Below are 25,292 nucleotides of genomic sequence, written 5' to 3' on the forward strand. Positions count from 1 at the left end.
AAATTTGTCAAAAATAGACATCCTTGATAGAGACAATGTTGCTATTTATACTGCTTTTTATCAAAATGATATTTGAGATGTCCTAAATGATATGCTGAAGAATTACCTTTTATATGTAGTTAAAAATAAAGTCTTTCACTTTTAAAATGTTTCTGAAACAAACGTGACCAGTATAGAAATCCTTAAAAAGTGCCTAAGCACTAGCTATTACAGAAACTTGAGAAGCAGTTTCTCACGTAAGTGGTGTACAGCACATGTGAGCAGAATAAGGTGCTAGGAGCGTCATCAAAATATAAGAAACGAAGGGCGCCTGGGTGGCTCAGTCGTTAAGCGTCTGCCTTCGGCTCAGGTCATGATCCTGGGGTCCCGGGATCGAGTCCCACATCGGGCTCCCTGCTCGGCGGGAAGCCTGCTTCTCCGTCTCCCACTCCCCCTGCTTGTGTTCCTGCTCTCGCTATCTCTGTCTCTGTCAAATAAATAAAAAATCTTTAAAAAAAAAAATATATATATATATATATATAAGAAACGCACAGTCCGGATGCCTGCTCGTTCTGCAGAAGGTGACAACAATCCTTGTTCTTAGGTTCAGACTCCGAGCCTGAAGATTCTGACAAGTGAAATGCCTTCTTGAGCCCATCCTGTTCCAATTTTTTAAAAGGGGTCGAATTCTAGTCAGGATCTCAGCACTCCCAGAGCCTGTCGTCGGAGGACGGCATAATCATAATCGGAGGTTCCCTGTTACGGCAGGTAAGTTTTACAATGTTGGGAGAGAAGAGATAAATGTCATGAAGGAAGTTTATAAAGAAAAGGACTTGCGATGTTTCTGGGCTACATCTTTTAAAAAAGGCAAGAACACGGCATACGTCAGGCAAGCTGCCCAGGACATTCCGCACTGAGCGTGAGCGACAGGCGTGGCTGTGCGGCCGAGCGCTGTGACTTAGAGGACACGGCATACGTCAGGCAAGCTGCCCAGGACATTCCGCACTGAGCGTGAGCGACAGGTGTGGCTGTGCGGCCGAGCGCCGTGACTTAGAGGACACGGCAGATGAGCACAGCTCCAGAAAGCTGGCTCAGGGTGGTGATGTTGGCACACATCGCAGGAGCAAGGCTGGGTGCGGCAGCGGAGAGCCATGTTTAATATAAAACATTGCATCCAATGCTGAGTTTATGGGCTGGCTGCAGAGTAAGTGGTTTCTGCTTCTCTATCTAGTTAAGTATCGGGTGCTGGTACAAGAAATGTAAGATTTTCAGATGAACCTGTTCACATTGCTTCAATGTGTGCTCTACTCTGTTTTTTTTTTTTTTTTAATTTTAATTTTTTATTTTTTTAAAGATTTTATTTATTTATTTGACAGAGAGAGAGATAGCGAGAGCAGGAACACAAGCAGGGGGAGTGGGAGAGGGAGAAGCAGGCTTCCCGCCGAGCAGGGATCCTGATGCGGGGCTCGATCCCAGGACTCTGGGATCATGACCTGAGCCGAAGGCAGACGCTTAACGACTGAGCCACCCAGGCGCCCTCTACTCTGTTTTCTTTAGATTATCTAATGACTTGTCCCATTACAAATAATTTAGTTTGAATTAACTAATTAATATATTGTCCAATTATCCAGAATTATTCTTTTTTTTTTTTTTTTTTTTGCTCTGTTTGTATTAGAGGATTGATAAGGTCCTAGATTTATCTACCTAATTATTTTTAATTTTTTAGCTTTGGAAATTACAGTCTTCACCATTTTTAAGCATACAGTTTAGTAGTGTTAACTCTATTCATATTGTTATGAAACAGATCACTAGAAATTTTCATCTTGCAAAACTGAAACTCAATACCTATTGAACAACTCCTCACTTCTGCCCCCACCCTCAGTCCCTAGCAACCATCATTCTAATTTCTGCTTCTGTGAGTTTGACATATACTGGAACCATACAGTATTTTTCTTTTTATGACTGGCTTATTTCATTTAGCATAATGTCTTCGAGTTTTGTCCGTATTGTAGCATATGGCAGGCTTTCCTTTTTTATAAAGATGCATCATTTTCCATTGTATGTATGTACTGTATTTTCTTTATTAGTTCATCCATGGACCTTTGGGTTACCTCTACCTTTTGGTTATTGTGAGTAAAGTTGCAATGAGCATGGGTGTGTAAATAGCTCTTCAAGATACTATTTTCAATTATTTCAGATACACACTCAGAAGCAGGATTGCTAGCTCATATAGCAATTATATTTTTAATTTTTTGAGGAAACTCCCTACTGTTTTCTTTAGCAGCTGCCCCATTTTACATTCCCACCTGAAGTACACAAGTGTTCTAGTTTCTCCACATCTTCACCAGTACTTGCTAGTTGTGCTTTTTTTGTTTGTTTGGTTTGGTTTTTCTTTTTTATAGTGGCTTCCTAATGATTCTGAGATGATATCACATTGTGGTTTTTATTTTTATTTCTCTAAAGATTACTGCATTGAACATCCTTTCATACGCCTGGTGGCCATTTGTATGTCTGCTTTGGAGAAATGTCTATTCAAGTCTTGCCTATTTTTAAATTGGATTATGTGTTCTTGTTGTTGTTGTTGTTGAGTTCTAGGAGTTATTTATGCAGTCCAGATATTAGCTCCTAGTCAGTACACGATTTGCAAGTAATTGCTCCCATTCTGTAGATTGGCTTTTCACTCTATTGTTTGTTTTTGTGCAGAGGAGATTTTGAGTTTGATGTCCCATTTGTCTATTTTTGCTTTTGTTGCCTATATTTTGATGTCATAGACAAGAAATCATTGTCAAATCCAACATCAGGAAGTCTTCTCCCTATGTTTTCTTCTAGGAGTTTTATAGTTTTAGGTCTTATGTTTAGTTCAAAGACCCATTTTAAGTTAATTTTTGTGCATGGTGTAAGGTAAGGGTCCAAGTTCATAATAGTTTGTGTGGATATCAACTTTTCCCAGCACCATTTGTTGAAGGGACTCTCCCTTCGCCATTGACTGGTCTTGCATCTTTGTCAAAGACCACTTGGCTGCACTTGCAAGGGTTTATTTCTAAGCTCTCTATTCTGTTCTATTGGTCTATGTGTCTGTCTTTACCCTAGTACTACATGTGTTGTTTATCATATTTTTGGAATATGTGTCGAAATCAAGAAGTTGAAGCCTCCAACTTCATTCGGATTTTGATGGGGACTGCATTGGATCTGTAAGTTGCTTTGGGTAGTATGGACATTTTAACAATATTGTATCTTCCCATCCGTGAAGATAGCCAACGGATCCACAATTCTTAACATACTCTGCAACTGCTGTAAATGGGGTTACAAAAGTGACTCTTCAAATATTCTTAGAACCATTCTCTAATTTTACATAATTTGTGAGTGCTTATATAGAATGAAAATTGTATTTGGCTAAGTAAAGGAATCTTTGGAAATCAGTCCAGTTCTCCATAAAATATGAGTCCATTTTACCTAATTTCAGTTTTAAAAGGCTTTTCTCCATGACAAGTAAAATCAGTATGAAAAGATCCCTATAACACATACAACTCCCTGTGCCCATCTTTTCACACATATAAATTTTTCACACATATAAATATAATATATATTCGATATATATTTCTTTTTTTAAGATTTATTTATTTATTTGAGAGAGAAAGAGAGAGAGTGAGCATGAATCAGGGAAGGGGCAGAGGGAGAGAATCTTCAAGCAGACTCCCCACTGAGTGGGGAGCCTGATGAGGGGTTCAGTCCCACCATCCCTGAAATCATGACCTGAACTGAAACCAAGAGTCAGACACTTAACCCATGTCCAGGCACATCCCATATATATTTCTATATATGTATATACATTATATATACATTATGTGTAATTATATATATATAATATAATATACATTATATAATATATTTAATATATATGAAACAGTGTGACATTTATTTACTTATTTATTTATTTAGAGAGAGTGAGAGTGGAGTGAGGGTGCGGCAGAGGGAGAAGGAGAAAGGGAATCCTAAGCATGTTCCACACCCAGCACAGAGCCCAACGAGGGGCTTGACTTCACAACCCTGAGATCATGACCTGACCTGAAATCAAGAGTCGGACGCTTAACTGACTGAGCCACTCAGGCACCACGAAAAAGTGTGACTTTAAAAAAACTCCATAGCTGAGCTCTAAAATGAGATAAGGAAATTTACGACTTCCAAAAACAAAATAGAAACTCAGAAAAGACAAGGTTGTCAATGGGAGCTGAAGTAGAAAAAAAAATCATGATTCTATAAACCAAATATTGGCCTTAGAGACCAATTTTAATGACCACACAAATTCAGATAATTACGAAGTGTCAGCATTGTGAAGCTACACAGGGGTAGCGGTCTGACAGGGGAGCGAACGGATAAAGAATCACCAAGGAACCGTCTGAACTTTAAACTTGCGCCACGAGTTTTGCGGAGTCTTAGATAATGCTACTATATTTGTTTCCTTGGGCTGTGGTAATACAGTACCACAAACTTGGTGGCTTACAACAACCGAAATTTTTTCTCACATGGTTCTGAAAACCAGAAATCCCAAACAAGATGTTGGTTCCTTCTGCAGGTTCTGAGGCAGAATCTATTCCACACCTTTCTCCCAGCTTCTGGTGGATGTTTGACACTTCTTGGCTAATAGACACATCACTCCAATCTGTCTCCATCCTTACAGTACCTTCGCTGTATCTGAAATCTGTCACTCATAGCACATGGGCCATTGGATTTAGGGCACACCCTAAATTCAAGATGATCTCATTCTGAGATACTTAGTTACACCCGCAAAGACCCTATTTCCAAATAAGGGCACATTCACAAGTACCAGGGATCAGGACTTGGAAGTATATTCTTTTTGAGGTCACTTAAATAAACTATTACCAACATCATGTAAGAACATGAATCCAAAAGGTTAACACAATGTCAGTCCAGGATAAGTGAAACTCCAGATGCTGGCCAAAGGAAACTTAAAATCTTGTCTGGACAATTCAGGATGGTGGGAACTCCAGTGAAAAATAACCCTGATAGAATATGAATTTACAGTTATTAACCGTGTGAGAGGAAAAAAAGACAATCTCCACACCATAAAGATTATGTTTAAAATATTCAGAAAAAAAAACAAAACACATTTTACTGCCAAAGTGTATCTTCTTCCAAATGTCCATTGAGGCGAATCAGGAGAATAATGTACATCAATTTCTTGCTTTTTCTCTTCTTTCATCTTTTCTCTGTCACTCTCAATCCCTATTCCCCTTGCCCTCACCCTCTCCCTCCTTCTCTTAAAATCCTCCTTTTTCACCTTTTCCTCTTTTTCCTCATTCTATTCTTTCTTAATTTCCATGATTGCAAGAAATAGCCTAAGATTAGGACTGTATGATTTATGGCTTGGGGCTATTTTCTATGAAAGAACAATATATGATTCTGATTGCTGGTTTTGTTCCTTTTTTTCTCTTAGAAATAAAATGTTTCAAGATTAGAGTCCTCCTGGGTAAAATATTGCCATATAACATCTTACTGCCATCAAAAGAAAGAAGTTATAAAATAAGAAAATAAGGATTTTAACCTCATCTCAATATACTAAGCTCCTTTGTGATTTTCACCGTTATGTTTTGATCAATTTCTTTCCTATGTATGTATCTTCAGAGCAATACCATTGTATTTGACCTTAAGCATTTCATGAAACTGGTCTTTTGTATTTGAATGTATTTTTATTCTGGCTTTAAGCAAGAACTTTTTTCCTAAGCGGTGAGAGTAGTATATCTTTACTCATTGTTTACCTTGTAGCTATTTATAGATTTATAGTCTAGTGACTCCAGTGTTTTATTCCATAGCATCTGAGTTTTCATAAATTTAACATCCCATTATTTTAAAGAATGGACACATACACAAATTGTCCAATCTTACTCCACAAGTTATAACAAATTTGTTGAAAAAAGTGAAGAAAAAAATAAAATTATGACTTTGACTTTCAGTGAATATTATTAAAAACTCTAATCATCAGAATTCTCTCAGAAAATTGAAGACAACACTCCTCAAGTATGCATGCTGCACATAACTTTTTTGATTATCATGTTAACCAACACCGATTCTGATTAAGAAATGCTTCTGATTAAGAAAGTCATTTGCATCAACTTTCAGACAATGGTCTTAAGCTCATGGAACTTACAGTGTAATCACATATTCACCATCAAGAAAGAGATTAACGTAACATAATAAAATAAAATTAAAAAAAAAAAGAGCTGGCCTGATGTAGGTGACATGGCCTCTTAAATGTGTGTTACGTGAGATAACACACTGAAAGGTTGAGATTCAGACTAACAGGATACACTGTATTTATAACAAATGCTTATAGCTTTGGAAAACGAATTTTATTTTCACTATCTGAAAGCATATTAAAATTTAAAGCTTTTTTTTTCCCCCAGAATCCCAGCGTCTGTTAGCATCTTGACATTATTAATTTATTATGGAAGAAATGAAAAAAACAGATTGATACTCTATTTTATATAGTATATTGATCATTTTAAAATTTCACTCTACAGCTTGAAAGTGCTTTTACCTCTTTTAGCTAAGAAAAAGGGCAGCATACATAAGTGACTTCTAAAGGAACAAAGTAATATTCAGAGTAGTTCTGTCACATACCTAAGTCATATAGCATATGCTCAGAGGTTTTAGTTTAATTGCTTTAATAAAAATATACAGGACTGCAATTAAATAATTGCCCCATTTCTCAAACTTTTATATCCTATCAGGTATATTCATATGTGTAATGACAAAAAGTGATTAAAAGTCTAGAATTTATTCTTCAAAAGTCAATTGAAAGGAACATACTTTAAATAAAGAAGTATTTTTATTCATTACTCAGATAGAATAATGTTTTTACCATGGCTTCAAGTATATCACTCTTCTTTATATAATCATTAGTGGAATAAAGAAAAGATTTTCTCTGTAGAAGAATATTGAAAATTAGGCCATACCTCATCAGCATGATGCTTTTCTCTAAAATATGTGGTCTTGGTCATCCTAGAAAATAAATACTCAGAATAAATGTACCTAACTAGATGAACTACTGACCTGTTCTACGGTGAAAATTCCTCTACACCTCTGTTTTATTATTAATTGTATTATTTCCATTTCTTGCCGTCTAAGTGAGCACTCATTTTCACAGCCTCTGTTAACAAAATAAAGGTGAGTAGGTTGAAATACAAGCAGAGATTTGTGCTACACAAAGTTGGCTTCTATAATAATGATGTTTTCTCCCCCATCAGAATTAACTATTGCCCTATTTAGATAGAACCTGATACTTTCACTGTGTAGAAAAATGACCATGGAAAAAAAAATCATCAAAATTTGGTAATTCAGTGAGTTTCTCAAATTTAAGAAACTCTAGTTAATTTATCTTTGTAGGACACACCAGCACTTTTACATTGCCTGGCACATAATAGATGACCCACAGCTGTTTTCAAGTTTATAAGAGCTATATTTTGCAAAATATGGTTCCCTCTCCATACTTGTGACCACAAAAATAAAGTTAATAATTGATTAATAGGATTAATTTTTTACTGGATTCAAACAACAGTTCCCTGCATGCAATGAAATAATAATTCACCGATGAAAACAAATCTTAAAATTCATGCAACCACACCACTTCACTATCTTTGTTCTGATGTTGAAGTAAAACTGCTTTTTATTGATGATTCTAATTAATCTTCTAAAAACTGCACATGACCATCACCCCATTCTAATCTCTGTAGACTATGAAAATACACCAAAAGGTAAAGAGATGCTAGACTCAAGCTACATTTATTCCCCCAAATAAGTGGTTATATATTTAAAATCAGCTAAAGAAATAAAATAAAGGATGCATCCTAAAACCCGGGAGTTCTCTTGTGAAATTGAATTTTAGTGATATAAAAGCTAATGAGATTTGCAATGACTCCCCTGTAATTTTATCCATATCTCAATGACATGAAATATTAAGGTGGAAAAACATTAGCATATAATTAGGAAACATTTTCATTTTAAGAGGGCCACTAAAAATAAAGAGGAATATTATTAATAGTGTAACGATATACAGAATACATTTCATTTATGTGACACATTTTGATTGTACCTATTACTTTGGCATATATTACTTTGGATAGTTGAGGCATTTATAATTATCAGTGCAAATGTACAAAATAAGAACTGAAAATTAGTTGTTAGATTGGGAATAATAAAATTTGGGAATAAAGAGTTTTCTATTAAATAAAAATTCACTACAGAGTTTTCTAGGTTGGTTTTAATTTATCTTAATTTTAAAGTAAACACAATGATCTTAATATATTATTAATATACTTAGTGAAGAAAATAGAGAAATCTTAGTAAATTTTATAAAAGAGTAAAACGACTCAACTATTCATGTTTTATTTTTTCTTAACATATCAGAAAATTGGAGGTAGAATTTTGTGTTTGTAGCACTTTAGCAGATACTCTTAGTATTTAGAGATTGAATATATTTTAATCTAGAAAACTCTAGCAATTAAATGTGTGTTTTCTAAACTCTGACAGCAATACAGAACAATTGGTCAAATAAATTTAGTCAAGAATCCTTCAGTCAAATGTATGTTTAAATCATGTAGACAAATCAAATAATACAATTCATGCTTTAATTTTATAAAGCAAAGCATTTTTATGAATTTTCAGTTGGAACTTTTAAAATTGCTGGTTTGCAATTAAGTTTAGGTTCATAGTAGATGTTCCTCGTAGCTGCCATTTGCTGAGTCAGGAATTCCTAAATTTAAAACTAAAAAGAGGGACTGGTGTAGGGGTTTAGCATATGTCCTAAGACTCTCTTTGGTACATTTTATTAATTTTCAAAAAGGAAAAAGAATTCAGTAAGAAGCTTTCAAATGCATGATATTTTATATAAGAAGAGCTAAAATAAAAAAATATGATTATAAATGGTATTTCACAACTGAGCGATCAATTCATTGAAACCTAATTTATTCATACTTATATTAAGCCAAATATATATTATATATATATATATACATATATATATGTATATATACATATATATATTAGGTCATATAAGAAAGTTTTATGTTCGGGGCGCCTGGGTGGCCCAGTCGTTAAGCGTCTGCCTTCAGCTCAGCTCATGATCCCAGAGTCCTGGGATCGAGCCCCGCATCGGGCTCTCTGCTTAGCGGGGAGCCTGCTTCTCCCTCTCCCACTCCGCCTGCTTGTGTTCCCTCTCTCACTGTCTCTCTCTGTCAAATAAATAAATAAAATCTTTAAAAAAAAAAAAAAGTTTTATGTTCTCTTTCTTACATGCCCTAAAAAGACAATATACTCTGAGGGCTCAACCTCTGGAGAACATCAGCATCCTATTTGTTTCTATAAACTTACCATAGTGATCTGTTTCTTCCCTTTTCTCCTTACACGTACCTAAAACCTATGTCCCCTCTTGCAAAGCACATATTCTCCTATCAGTCCACTCACTATTTCCAAATACCAGATTTGGCTAAAGATTTTAGGTAACATAAGATAGCTATAACAGTGAAAACCAGATCCATTCTCATTTCTTATATACAGTGCGCATTTATTATCTCCAAGACAAATGTTACTTCCTATAGGGAATGTTTTGTACTAGAGCCCCTCCATCTAGAATTATTTTCCTATTGTTGCCTAGAGAAATGACTTATTCTTTAAAACTCACCTCCAGTGTCACCTCTCCTGGGAAGTTTCTCTTCACTTCTCTATGCACAGTAAGTGCCCCCTCTCCTAATTTCCACTCTGGGAAGTCCCAGTAGGCCTCTGGTATAAGCTTACCACCAAGAATGTGGGCAGCCAACAGCAGACTCTTTGCCATCCTTGTGTCCACAGCACTAGAATGTTACCTTACTTTCTCTAAATATTGAATGAAATTATGAACAAATAAATATGCTATAAAAATATTAAATATTTAAATAAACACCCTCAAAATCAGTATTTTATTGTTCTAGTTACAACAAAGAAGGAGAAAGTGTGGGTGTTCTAACAGTTTAATATGTTTTTATACATAGCTTGAGTAACATTGATAAATGTAAGAAAATTATTACTGATAAATAATTTGCTATCCTGGGATACTTATTAATGGAGATAAATTTTAATAATATTTTGATTATAATTGGTGCCTGTCCTCATAGAGTGAATTCTGTTTTGAAAAAAACCTCTCCCACCACCCAGCTACTCAGGATCTGACTTTCTGTATGGAACTGTGAATTAAATACTGGTATAAAAAATTCACCGGGATTTGGAAATCAAAGCAATCTTGGGTAATATCTCCTGTGGAAACCATCATTGGCCATATTTTTGTCAGCAGTGTCAAAGAATAACTCAGAGATGTTATGTTAGAGCACAGCTGAATATTCTCACACACCAAAGACATCAATCATATGCAGTTTGTAAACACAGGGAAATGTAATATTTATAAGGGCAAAATTGAGTCTGTGGAAAAGGGAGTCTTAATTTTGTTTCTGGGTGAACTTTTGGCAGGAAGCTGTCAAGAAAGGCAGTTTGCTCTGTAGCTGACCAACAGATTTATCAGGGAAAGTGGCTTTAATTCTTTGTGGTTTTCGTAACATAATGTATGGTTTCAAATTGGAGAAACTGACAATGTTTCCAGCTCTCTGTGAGGACAGCTAGGCTAGTGTCTTCTTGTTAGTACCTCCACCCTAGTTGGGCCATGCCTGCCCCTCTCTCGTCCTGCATTCTCAGCAGGGATGTTCCCATCACACAATTTAGAAGCTTAATCTCAGGAAACAAACTGAGGTTTGCTGGAGTGGTGGGGGATGGGAGGGATGGGGTGGCTGGGTGATGGACATTGGGGAGGGTATGTGCTATGGTGAGTGCTGTGAATTGTGTAAGACTGTTGAATCACAGACCTGTACCTCTGAAACAAATAATGCAATATATGTTAAAAAAAAAAAAAAGAAGAAGAAGAAGAAGATAGTAGGAAAGGAAAAATGAAAGGGGGGAAATCGGAAGGGGAGACGAACCATTGAGAGACTATGGACTCTGAGAAACAAACTGAGGGTTCCAGAGGGGAGGGGGTGGGGGGATGGGTTAGCCTGGTGATGGGTATTAAAGAGGGCACGTATTGAATGGAGCACTGGGTGTTATACGCAAACAATGAATCATGGAACACTACATCAAAAACTAGTGATATAATGTATGGTGATTAACATAACATAATAAAAAAAATAAAACTAGAGGCATACCTAAACCTCTAGGATACTGTCAAAAATAAAACAAAAAAAGAAGCATGGGTGCAAAGGTGCTAATGATAGCACTTACTGATATTTACCGATCATTTCCTTCTTAATGAAAGTGCCATTATAAATTCCTCTACTTCATCACCAAAACTGTAATCCCAGGGGCACCTGGGTGGCTCAGTCGGTTAAAGGGTCTGACTCTGGATTTCAGCTCAGGTCATGATCTCAGGGTTGTGAGATCAAGCCCCACATGGGGCTAAGCACTCAGTGGGGAGTCTGCTTGGGATTCCCCCTCTCCCTCTCTCTCTGTCCCTCCCCCTCAAATAAATAAATCTTAAAAAGCAAACAAAAAAACAGAACCCTGCAATCCCAATATTCATCACCAATGTCTATAAAATTTATGATAGCAATTTCCAGCAGATCTTTCTGTCTCAGTTAGTTTCTAATTTAAATACAAAATTAGCCCCACCCAGTGTTCTTAAAGTATCTTTTTTATTACTTAATGCCCCTGCATAATTTTTTAGTGTTTCACATTTTGGTAATTTAAATGCCTAATAATTCTTTTATTTAAGTATCTCAAATGTGATTAATCTAAATTTCAGCTGATCTTCATTGTTTTTCTAGTTTCCCCACACTCCACTACATTTCTCAGTGGCTTTTAACCATGACATGTGCATTATTCTCTGAGCCTTAGCTTATGCTTTCACCAGACAAGAGAAGTCTCTTGATGACTCAGACAGACTAGTTAAATCACCGTCCTTTGAATTTTTACAGAATTCATTTTATACACAACTAATTTGACATTTACAATTACTGCCTGGTACAACTGATTTTCTTTTTATGTATATAAGATTTATCTTAAGTTGGATTTTAAATAGATCAAAGAGAGAAAGTCCTAGAAGTTTAACCCACATTAAATATATCACAGATTTTTTACAAATCATTACCAGTAATATATTTTTGCATGAAAACCTTCTTTCAGTCCCCTTTATTACATATTTCTAAACTCTTTTTTCCCTTTTATTAAAGTTTATGTCCCTAGAAACCACAGATTTCTGAAAAAAATGTTTCCCATGAGAAATGCTAATATTAGGGATTAAACTTTTTTTTTTAACTTACTGTTATCTTTCCAAGTTAATAAGAAATACTGAAGGCAACATTTGAACATTAGAGCCCAGAATAATTGTTTACATTTATGGCAATCAAAGCACATGTTTCTTTTATATATAATAATTATCTTATGCTTCTTGTTGCACATAGATTATAAAAATTGCACCAACTCTCCACCCTTCCCTGTTATTATGTCGTTTAAAATGTCACTTCGCCTGAATCAGGGCTGACCTTGTGAGTGGTTTTGGCCTACAGAAAGCAGTGAAAGTGACAGTGTACAAATTTGTAGGCCAGGCCTCGCAAAGCATTGATTGCCACTGCCATGTGAACAAGCCTGGCCTCGAGGATGGGAGACCATGGGAAGCTAAGCCATGTCATTCCAACCAGGCTATCCTAAACCTACCAAACCCACGAAGAGCCAGCTGAACTGAGAACAGTAGAATCGCAAAGATTAGCAGAACTGTGGAGTAAAACACACGAGGGAACTCTTCCAGAGAGCAGAACTGAATCCTACGGAAGGAACACATAGTACCTGCAGATGGGGGATCTGGCAACATTTGCCCAGCGAGATTTCAGAATTGAGAGGAATTGGTGACTGCTGAGTGCTTGTTTCCATTCCCTTTCAAATATGATACCTCACCTAAGTTCTAAGACACAGTGTCAGAATAATCCATTATTAGTGATTATTCTTTGTCATACAATTATTCTAAAATAATTTGCTCACTAGTTCCTAGTCAGATATCCTATGCCCAATCCCTCTGTCACTTGAAATGCTTTCTGATATTTATTGCTTTTTCTTTTATTTTTCCAAGTAATAAAATTTCTATTTATTCAATTTTTCTTTATAAGATTTGATTTCCTAGCTGCTTATCTTTGGAACATAATATATCTTCCACTGTCTCTTAAAATGTGGTGCCCAGAACAAAAAATCACCCCAGATATGTCCTGACAAGAGTATGGAATTCAGAGGGAACTATTTCTTTCCTTTTTTTTCTGTTCATGAAATACTGATGGTTTATTGGACTTTTTTTCCCCACATGATCTATAATTAGACCAACTTCCTCACTGATAGTTATCCATAGTTGATCTGCAAATGGACTAGAATAGCAGTTTCTAGTTGTCCATATACAATCCCATTATTTTATTATGGACCGGGTAACAGACTGAGCAGATCTTTAGAAAATTATGCTTCTATAACCATACTTTTGTTTACTTTGTGGCAAAAGATGATAAAATAAACATTTTGGTCTTTAAAATATTTAATGACTACAGAGTCAAGTCTGAGCCCTGAGTCACATCCCTAAAGATACCCCAAGAGGCCAACATTGAATATATTTATTGGCACACTTTGAATATGGTTATTATAACAGCTGTTAATTTATGTAACTCAGCCAAAATCCACTTCATATTTCTATTTCCCAGGAAAAATAATTACTTAAGAAACTTTGTCAAATATCTGACAAAATAGATAGACAATGTTTACATTATGGTATCCAAATTTCTAATTTAAAAAATCCTATTATAAAAATAAGTAGATTAATTTCACAGGATGAATTCTTATTCATGGTTAATCTATAATTATAACTTACAATAACCAAAATATTGCCCTTGGGTTCATAATCATTGGGTTAAATATGGCACACAGACTCACAGAAGAGAATCTCTATGGTCACTAAGGCAGTGAATAACCAATAGCTGGTGTGGCAAATGCTGTTATTTACCAAAAAATATGTTTCCCCTTTTTCTTAACTGTAACTAACTTCATGTTACAACCTCCCTTGCATTTAAATATTGCCATATAACTGAGTTCTAACTGTGAAATGTAAGCAGAAGTGATGTCTGCTGCATGGGAGCCAAATCTTTTAGGATGAGAAATGTTCCCCTTACTCTTTCGATTCCGGGTGGGGCTGATGATTAGTAGGGCTCTGGGAATTGCAGAGCCACATAGTGGATGCCCCCTGTGCCTGAATCACCACATTGAGGACAATAATCTGTCAGTGAGAAACATTTACTTTTTTTTTTTTTTTTTAAGATTGTATTTATTTATTTGACAGAGAAAGACACAGCGAGAGAGGGAACACAAGCAGGGGGAGTGGGAGAGGGAGAAGCAGGCTTCCCACGGAGCAGAGAGCCGGATGCGGGGCTTGATCCCAGGACCCTGGGATCATGACCTGAGCCGAAGGCAGACGCTTAACGACTGAGCCACCCAGGTGCCCCAGAAACATTTACTTTTTAGAGAGGGAGAGATCATCAGTGTGTGTGCACACACCCTCACGCTGGCTCATGGGTAGGGTGGAAGCTTGAGTCATTCAGTTTGGGGCTGTTGTTACAGAAATGAGGTTAACCAAAGCCATACCGTTTTAATCCTTTATGTATCTTCCCTACCAAAAGACTTGGCTATCTTTAAAGACTCTATGTATAGAATTCTTAATTCCCCTAAAGTATACATTTAATCAATGACATGCAAAACCCTGATTATGAGAAAAAAAATTGTTACTTCAAAATATGTTCACAGAAAGATTTTCTAAACTATTTTCCTTCTTTCACAGATCAACTCTTTACTTGTCTAATAATAAAAATTATTTAATAAATAAAGTTATCCTTCACTTCTTGTGTGGTGTTCCAGAGTCAAGCTGAAAAACGGCTGAATGTTTAGGTGGAAGTAAAGCAGTGGCACCAGTTTCTGAACTCATAGTGCACACTATCCTCGAATTCCATATACACGGATTATGTTCTGTATCTCACTCACTGAACATAGCTTATTTACGCTACTTTCTGAAATAGCACATAGCAGTTTGGAGCCTATGTCAGCCATTTCTGGGCACTGTGGGAAATGGTCTGTGAGATGCTATTTGACATCCCTCCTCTCATAAACATGCAGTTTTTCTGACCATACCACAAACCAGAGAATATCCCTTTCAGGCTAGCCAAGATTGGAGGAGTTCCTCTAGTGGAAACTGACATGGGAAGCCATCTTCAATTTCAAAATCAACCTAGAACTTCTCAGGACTTTCCACCACGGTAAAGCCTGAACCCTGATTCCAACCTACCCCACAAGAGGTGAGATGTTAAAGGAAAAGTGGTATTGTAAATTATCTCTCAATCTTCACTTGCCCCAAACAACCTATAAACCATACTTTGGCTCATAAAAGCAAGCTGCGGATGTTACGGAGTTGTCTTGGTAATTAATTATATTTGAAATTCCTTCTTTAGCCTATTACATTTATTCTTGGTATTCCATTTGCATGGTTTTCTGACTGCCCCTATATTATGGGCTTTATGCTGGAGCTTCAATACATCACTCTGGGCTTTGTCATGTTGTAAAACGTGCAATAGCCTTTCCTAGTTTTTCGGACAACAGTGTTCCTCACTTTTTCTCCTGGCTTTTTAATTTTTCAATGAAGTGAGAAACCTTGCCTCCTCATGTTACAAGAAAGTCCCTCCCTTATCTCTCAACCCTCCCTCACATAATGCTGTCATTGGTATTAAATTGTCCTGCACACCGTTCACACTAATAGTTAATCTCCTGCATAATCAGGCCCATTACTTGTTAAAACTCATCTTCTATTGCTTTCTCCAGCATCCAATGAATCCTTTTGCTACAGACATTTTCATTGTAGTTCTCCCCCACAATGTGGATGAATCTTGAAAACATTAAACAAACTGAAAGAAACCAGACTCGAAGTGCCACATTTTGTATGATTCCATTTATATGAAGTATCAAGAATAGGTCAATCCACAGAGACAGGAAGCAGATTAGTGGTTGTCAGAGGTTGGGGGAATGGGGAGTGACTGCCTAATGTGTACAAGATTTCTTTCTGCCATGATGAAAATGTTTTGGAACTAGATAGAGATGATAGTTTCACAAACTATGAATATGCTAAATGCCACTGAATTGTACACCATAAAACGGTTCATTTTATGTTATTTGAATTTTACCTCAATAAAAGTTACTAGAAGGGAAAAAAATAAAAATTTTAATATGATGACTTCCTAAAGTCTCTTCCATCCGATATTTACATTGCTACTTTCCTCACCTCTTTCAAGGCATTACTCAGATGAGGGTTTTCCTAATTAATCTATCAGAAAGTGTAACCTTCCTATTAATAGTGCTCATCCTCCTTCCCTGTTTTATTTTTCTACTTAGCATTTGTCCTCATCTAATGTATTATGTTTTTCTTTAATTATATTGTTAATTAGCACTCCTCCTCTACTAGAAAGTAGGCTACATGAGATGAGAGGTATTTTTTTTTTTTCAACTTTTGTAACCCCAATTCTTAAAAAAGTGCCTGGCACAGAAGTGCTTAACGGATATTTATTAAAAAAAAAAATAAATGAAAAAAGAAAGAAAGAAAATGAATGAGTGAATCCTGTATGTAATTTTTGTATGTGTTGCTATAGTCTCTTTATTCAGTTGGATCATTTCAATATGTGTCCTAGAGCACATGAATTTTTATTTAACCCATTCAACTATATCTTCTGAGAATTTTAACTCATCTTCTAGTCTGTGCTGGAGTCAAGGTGAGGTAGTCAAGTGAGTTGAGGTTTTAGAATCATTGAGATATAGATTTGAATCTCAGTTCACAGATGCAGCCGTGTGTGTTACAATTACTTTAATAATTTCCTCTAGGGTTCTGTTGTTTCAACTGTAAATATGTGTATTAGTCAGAGTTCTCCCAAGAACAAAACCAATATATCTCCCAGTATATAGGAATTGGCTCCACACAAACAGCAGAGAGAGACAGACAGACAGACAGAGAGACAGAGAGACAGAAAGAGTCAGAGAAAGACAGAAAAAGAAAGATTATTACAAAGAATTGGCTCAAAATTTCAAGGTCTGTAGTCAACAAGCTGGAGACCCAGGAGAGCTGATGGTGTATGTCCAATCTGAAAGCTGGCAGGCTCCAGAACCAGAAGGAGCCAATGTTTCAGTTGAGTCTGAAGGCAGGAAAAAAAACAATGTCCAAGCTTGAAGGTAGTCAGGCAGAAGGAATTCTCTCTTCCTGGGAGAGGTTCAGCCTTTGGTTCTATTCAGGCTTTTGACTGATTGTATGACACCCACCCACATTAGGAAAAGCAATCTCCTTTATTAAGTCTATTGATTTAAATGTTAAAATTATCCAAAAATACCCTCACAGACACACCCAGTAATATTTGACTGAATACTGAGCACTCTGGCCCAATCAAGTTGATAGATAATTAACAATCACAATATATATAACAATATCTAACTTATAGTGTTGATTTGAGGGTTGGATGAATATATTAAGTGCTACAGAATTAAAGCTTAATATTTAAATTACCTTCTTTTTTTTTTCCTTTATGTTGATATATTCTTTTTTTTTTTTTTAAAGATTTTATTTATTTATTTGAGAGAGAGAGAATGAGAGAGCGAGCGAGTACATGAGAGGGGGGAGGGTCAGAGGGAGAAGCAGACTCCCTGCCGAGCAGGGAGCCTGATGCGGGACTCGATCCAGGGACTCCAGGATCATGACCTGAGCCGAAGGCAGTCGCTTAACCAACTGAGCCACCCAGGCGCCTATGTTGATATATTCTTAACTTCAGCTAAATGTTACTCTTGCTTTCTATTTCTCTGATCATATCATGACCCAATTGTTTAATAGAGTAAGATTGAGAATAAAGTATAGGATATTTTATAAATATGAATCTGTCTAGACTGATAGTGGTTATATCACATTTTATTAAAATTTGGATTAATAATCTTTTTCTAAACCAACATAAAAATAAGTAGATTAAAATAATTACATTGCCTGCTTTCAGTGGTCTGGTAATTTCTACTGTTTTCACCATTACTCAGTGATTATTTGCCATGGTCAAACAATTAATTTGCAGCTACTTTCAGTATAATGGGATGTAATTATTCTTAGCCAAGAGAACTGAATTCATAAGAGAAGCTACAGTGATCCTATAATCACTATTTCATCTTAGATTTCAATTCATTCTTACAAATCCTTCCTATATCTTTTTCAATTCAAAAAATCTTCTTTTCTAAGTTTTGCACAATGGCAGTATCGATTATTGCTAATTGAAAACTTTTCCCAAATAATCTTCTTTTCTAGAGAAAACTGAAGTGAATAGGAGCTGGTGGATTTTGCAACTGCAATATTATCCATAAACATTAAGCCATCAGCCTCAAGCAGTGATCCAATTTTCTTACATCATTTAGTTCTAAATATATTTAATAAAGCAATCTTTGCAATTATTAGCAATTATTAATGCACATATAATAAAATTAGTTCTATTGAAGCTTAAGACCGACCAATATTATTCTTAAAATTCTGTGATAAATTCCTCATATGCTTTGTGTTCCTCATTTCTATTTTAGGAAAATACTCTCTCACGCTTTAATTTTCTCATAACTCAAGTGCAGCTGTACTAACTTTTAAAATACACCTCCATTTCTTCTTTTACACTAAGGTTATATATAATTGCACAGAGAGATACAGGCTTTTTAGTGCTTTCCAGACTGCCTGAGATATTGTCCATTTCAGAGATATAAAATAAGTAACTTGTATCTGAATTTTTAAAAACCTGTTTTCCTAAACTCTAGGGTCCATGAGTAATTATGACAGGTCTTCATTTGCATGGCTATCATAAATGTGAAGATGGCATGATTATGGTTACTCTCTCCCAAGTGGCTGTCATTCCCTCTTTACAAACTACTTCCTTCTTGTTTTTTTTCCTTGGGATTGCTTGAGAAACCTTTTCACAAGCGGATACATTCCAGTTTACCCATTATAATTGATGAGTCTCAATATTTTATTTTCCCAAGTAAAATAATAGGCTGCATTACTTTATCCTAATCCTCAGAAAATATATAATTGCTATTAAGAAAGTTAAAATTTAAAATAAGTCAATGACCTCCAAACCTACTTAGAAGATCTTTGTGCTAATATTCAGTATTTAGAACACTATTGTAGTCACATTTGCCATGCTCAGAAAAATATAACTTTTAGCCATATGAGAAATAAGCTTGACTATTTAGTTTCAGGAAAATAAAACCTGTCAATTTATGGATAGATAAAGTCTCTTTATAACCATAGTGGCTTGCCTGGGAGTCAGTCTTGTAATCTGTGTTATGAAAGAATTAGACATATCCTCTTGAAGGCACAGTTGTTTAAAGTCTATGTCCACAATAAAATCATTTGCTTTCATCGCTTCACTGAATCTTCTCTAAACATTAAATCAACTATGGGAATTATGAAACTTCCATATTCTATACTGTATTTGACTCTTGGGTTCTAGATGTAATTTTAATTGAATATCTCCTTGATAATACTCTGCTGCTCCAATCATACTTTCTTTGGTATCTCTTTTATTGTTGTTACTTTTTTTCTGTTTTTGTTTTTGCTTTTTAAACAAAGATCTTGAGCAGTATCTTTGCTCTTTATGTATTAAATGTACATGCATGGGAGCATGTTCAAATTACTTTACAAAAGAAATATGAGATCAAATTTTCTGTACTTCTGGTTTACATATTACTAAAGAAAAGCATTGCCAAGAGAAGCATTCCTTCTGAAAAAAAAAAAAAATCATCACCCTGACCTCTGTAATGTCTCTGCAATTTGTATTATTAAGATAATGGTTTCATCATCCTGCTCATAAAGTTGAATCAACACTTTCCTACCTCCTGAAGCTTTCTACATTATTTGCAGCTGTTGACCATTTTCTCTGTTTTGAAACTCTTTTCTCCTAATTTCTCTAAGTTTATAATGTTTGATTTTCCTCCTGCATTTACTTCATTCCTCCTCATGATTTTCTTCCTCCAGTCATCTCTTACGTTTTCTATTCCCAAGTCTTCGCCCTTGGCATTCATTTCTGTTATATGTATTTTCCTGGGGCACCTCATATACAATATGGCTTTTAGTACAATGTAAATGCTGACAAATCTCAGAGTATGATCGACAACCAAATCATCTCTGTTGAGTGCTATACCAAAAGTCCAAGCACATAGACATTCCAAAACAAGATATTTATGATATGTTCTTGTCCTCCTATTTTCCTTATCTCAGTGAATGAAATCAGTCAGCCAAGACCACTCCCAGTCTCTCTGATCTCACTCATCCTATATTTCAATAAGCCCCAGAGTTAAAGAGTCTATATTCTTAGTTTCTCTTATATCTGTTCTCTTCTCTCAATTTCACCTGTCATTACCCTCATTTAGGATTTACCAGTTTTACCTGAACAACTGGAATAACTTCCTAATAAATTTTATACCCATTTTCATGCTTCTCTCCACACCAGAGCCAGGGTGATCTTCCTATAACATTCATTGGTAAAACCATTTCTCTGTTTACAGTTCTTCAGTGGATTCCTATAGGCTCAAATGCCTTAACGTGGAGCCAAAGCTGTTTCATGTTCTGGTAGGTACTGACTTCTACAGTTTTGTCTCTCGTCAATTTCTCAGGCGTTTCCCTCTTCCTCTTCTTGTAAAACTCGTATATTTCCCTGGCAAGGACTACTACTGGGGAAACGTGTCATTCTGCACTGTTCTTTCCTTTCTTTACCTACTATCCCATGACATACACACATATTTCTTGGCTAGCCAGACAAGTTTCCCAATGTGTGTGTGTGAGAGAGGTATGCATGATTGTGTGCGTCCATGTTATCCATTTAAGTCATATTTCTCTTATTCCATATTTTTGTACATAACTCTTTGTGCATACCTCTTTCATCTGTGGCACTCACCTGTATATCCATGATTATTTCTACTATATTTTAAATAGTCTGAGAGCAGACTGTCCCACTTTTTTTTTCCTCCAGCGGGGTCAAGCAAAGTATATTACAAGAGACCATAAACATGTATTGTTTGAAAAAATGAGTAAAACTGGAGAGAATAAAAAATAACTCAGAATTTATCATGATATATGATAGCTAAATATTTCCTAAATGTAAGTAAATAAGATATTGTTTTATTCTCTTGTCACAGAAATATACGACCAAAAATGTTGCTGGCGATCTACTTCTGAGCCTTCCTAACCACTGATACATGGGACATCTGTTCACAGTAGTATTCACAGACAATTAAATAATTTATTTCTCTGAATTTATACTTGAAATCCTTGGCATATGTGGTCTCTCTATTCTTTCCCTTTCAGATTGTCCTCTCTCCTTCCCATGTCATCCTGTGATACCAAAGGAGAGAATCTTTCCTTTGTCCATCGTCCTTCAGAGTTCAGTTGTTCAACCAGTCTTCCCTCTTCTGAGTCTCCTCAATCACTTGACACTAATCCTCACTTTGATACTGTGACCTAAAAAATGCTAATCTATTCCCATTGTTGTTGCAGATTATATTTAGAGCCCACAGTTTGAATAGTATTTTATCAGAAAGTTTCCTCACAAAATTCTTGTCTGGGGACAAGCTAAGATTTCTTCAGATCCACATTAGACTTCCAGACTACAACCTTTATTGTTATTGTTGTCCTTCACTGTAAAATCATACTACACAGCAGTATTTTTGCCATCACCTGCTGTGGCAGAGAATGCTGGTGTTTACCAATATTCATATTTCTCCTCTTCTTCCTGTGCACACAAAGTATGATTCCCAGCTCTCATGCAATTACATGGTGCCTTCTGAGTTTCAGGAAAAGGAAGTGAACCTGAGTGTACCACTTCCAGGGCTGGCCTCTGAAACACCTCACTCCAACCTCCTCACTCTCCCATCTCTCATCTCCCAGCAAATCCTTCCAGGGCCCAAGGATCTGGAAGAATCCTGGGCACCTTGATCACCCTACCACATAGTCATTTGCACTATGCTGTGTATCAAAAAGAGAGATTTCTGGTTTTAAGGAATGAGATTTGAGGATATTAAGAATAACTATTGTTATTTTTCTTTATCAATACAGCTAAATACCAGGCTATAGCCTTTCATTCCAAAGAGAATGTGATGAGCTACTCATTTTGGTTTTCTCCATTTCCACAATTTTCATTATCCTGAGTAACTTTATTGCATTCCAAATTTCTTAGTATTTTTTACAACAATGATATCCCTTCATTTTTCTTCAGCAAATTCCTCCTGAGGCCAAAGGCAGGATTTATAATCCCATAAAATGAACTACATCCTAAATCCCTCTCTCTAATAACAAATGCTTATCATCACTAAATATGTCCATTCATTCACTTAGGTCTTAAATCTCTCTTCATATATATAGTTTTTCGTATCATGCTTCTTGGCTTTACATTCCTAATGAGCTTCATCATCATGTTGGGCCACTTCCTATCACCCTCATCTTCAATCTCCCTGTGATCCTGCCTTTCTTCTACTTCCATCCGAACACACTCTCAACCTGGATCTCTCTAATCACGCCCTTCATCTTCTGAGCTGCTCAGCTTTCCTGGAGAAAATCACATAACTCTGCCAGGTGGGGCAGGTTTATAGTTTCCAATTTCAGTTGTGTCCTCAAAACCTTTTCCTCAAATCCTTTTACTTGACTCTGAGTTTGATAGCCCTGACCTGGGCAATGGTGTGAGCACAGCTCTCCCTTCCACAGCATCTTGTTCTTGCTTTGGGGCGCTTGGAGGAGCCTTTGGCAAACACTCATCCGTGAATTTGAACTGTAGTCCCCATGCTGTATTACCCTGCGCTCCCACCACTCCTTCAGTTCCCACTTGCCCACCCCTGCTTCACACACAGTTGCTCGTGGGAGCCTCGCCACTGCCAGTCACCCCTCTGAAATGCTCTGCATATTTCTCTTCCTCACAATCAGAATCGGGGATAGTTCACCCTTGTGGCAGAAGAAAAGGGTTTCATCTCAGTGTAAAATCCTATGTGGTCACCTGGACAACAAAGTAGCTGGGCTTGCAGCCACAGACTTGCACAGTTTTCCTACGCAACCCTGAGAACCTACGGCCTATACCCCTTGATTGTAGCTGCTCAAGTTTCTTTCCTGGAGCCACAGAGGAAATAGATATGTCATCATCTGCCCTATACTCACTCTTTTCCCTCACCAGGTTTTTCTCCAATAAAAATATCTTTTCCACTACTATATTAAAAAAACAGACAATTGTGCACAACAGATACAAGATGTGCAGAGGTAGATTAATGTTGCCTAATCCACTTTGGGAGTAATGAGCCAATATTCCTGGTTACCTTTCTCTGTGTCCTCTCTCTTTACATTCTCCTTGGCTGATTTAGGAATGAAGAACATTCTATCCAAGCTGTCAAATAAGAATAATGTTTGATATACAAGCCTATATGGAAAAAAAAAAAAGTTTCTCCATACATTCACTCAAGAAACATTCATTCATTCAACAGGCGATGTTATTGGAACTATACTCGTTGATGAGGAAGTATGTATACTTTTTTTAAAGATTGTATTTATTAATTTGAGAGAGAGAGAGAGAAAGGACGAGCAGGGGAGGAGAAGAGGCAGAAGCAGACTCCCCGCTGAGTGAGGAGCCCGATGTGGGGCTCAGTCCCAGAACCCCAGGATCATGACCTGAGCCTAAGGCAGATGCTTAACCGACTGAGCCACCCAGGCATCCCAGGAAGTATGTATTTTTAATGCCTTTTTTCTGTCTCCAGGATAGGCTCAATGTAGGGGTGGGGCAGTTTCATAGAGAAATAAGTACAATAAAATGTTAAAGTTGCTATGATAAAATTTGGTATAATATTAAAGGGAGTCACAGAAGAGAGTGAATAATTTGATTTGAGATGAAAAATAAAAGCTTCTTAGAGGAAAGGATATATGAGAAGTTTGAATTTGATTATGTAAGCAGTGGCTATCTTTCCCTTATAAGATTATTGTAAGCACCAAAGTTTATGAAAGATATAGAATCATTTTGACAAGTTCAAAAAAGTAAAATACAATGGCTTCTTTTTTTCCTATACAAATGTGTATATACATAATTGCACGAGAAGGTTAAAAGCCTCCTATTAAAGATGGACTATCTTTGTCATTCTGTTCTTATTCTTACTCTCCCATGGACGGGTCCTACCACATTTATGCAGTAAGTATAATCTGACCACAGCTTTTTTTTATTTTACCCAGTATAGCTTTCTGTCCAACCTCCCTTATTTGAAGTTAAACTTTATTATTTTAATTAAAGACATTTAGAGAGTACTTACTTATGTTCAAGGCACTATGCTGTGTGCTGTGGTTGAAAAGGCAAAAAGTATGTATGTTGATAAACAAGGTGTGGTCTTTACCCATAATCAGTTTATACTAGAAGTAAAAGGACAAAATATTATCTGAGTGAGACAGACCTTCTTCATTTATTTTTTCCAAAAAGACAACACTGGTATTTTGTTTTAAAGACCACTTTTTAAGTTTTGTCTCAGCCAAAAGATGATAATCATTCTCTGCTTGAAGATAGTAGTTAAGACCAGGTAGAAGTAAAATTAATAAAGAACATTAGAACAGCATGGTTTGGAAAAAAATAGCATGGTTTGGTAGAGATTGCAGCCCTAGATTTATTATTCACAGTAAGATATATATGATGGTTTAGAGCAATACCACTTCAAGTATTCGTATGTAAAAGGAAACAAAAACTGCCAAGAATTGATATTAAGGAATAAAATTTAGGTTATTAACTTCCATGTGAAAGGAAGCTTCTTTGCTTTTTTGTAATTGCTTTTTTTGATTGTTGTTTATTTGGATAATGGGCCAGCCCTGCCTTGAGATGGCACATAGAGATAGCAAGTATCCAGAAGCTACAAAGCTACTTTATTCCCATCAGTGTTATAGGTCTCCAGTGTAGGTAATTAAGTTCTAAGCAATACATCTTTTTAGTGAAGGTCATCATTCTATACTTTGTCAAGTAAACAGAGGCACACTAAGTATTATGATTCAGAAGGGATTCATAAAATATTTAGGGCTTTCACATATGTACAAAGAACAGAAGCTGTGCAGACAGATCACTGGGTTGTTGCTGGAAGGTCATGGAAACAGTCACAGAAGACATCAGCCTACATAACCTAAGGAAATGGTTTTCGAAACTTTGCAGGGA

At 36.2% G+C, this 25,292-nt stretch overlaps 1 long non-coding RNA gene and 1 pseudogene across 1 annotated transcript in view; both read left to right on the forward strand.

Moving 5' to 3' along the window:
• Positions 1 to 1,043: 1,043 nt before the first annotated feature.
• Positions 1,044 to 25,292, forward strand: part of LOC144381265 (uncharacterized) — a 56,974-nt gene continuing 32,725 nt past the window's right edge. The window contains exons 1-2 of the long non-coding RNA XR_013446156.1: positions 1,044 to 1,183; positions 15,246 to 15,383. This is a non-coding gene — a long non-coding RNA (uncharacterized LOC144381265). The remainder of the gene's footprint in view (positions 1,184 to 15,245; positions 15,384 to 25,292) is intronic.
• Positions 18,336 to 18,447, forward strand: LOC144381438 (U4 spliceosomal RNA; annotated as a pseudogene).

Source organism: Halichoerus grypus, chromosome 3, assembly GCF_964656455.1.
Source record: "Halichoerus grypus chromosome 3, mHalGry1.hap1.1, whole genome shotgun sequence".
Taxonomy (NCBI): Eukaryota; Metazoa; Chordata; class Mammalia; order Carnivora; family Phocidae; genus Halichoerus; species Halichoerus grypus.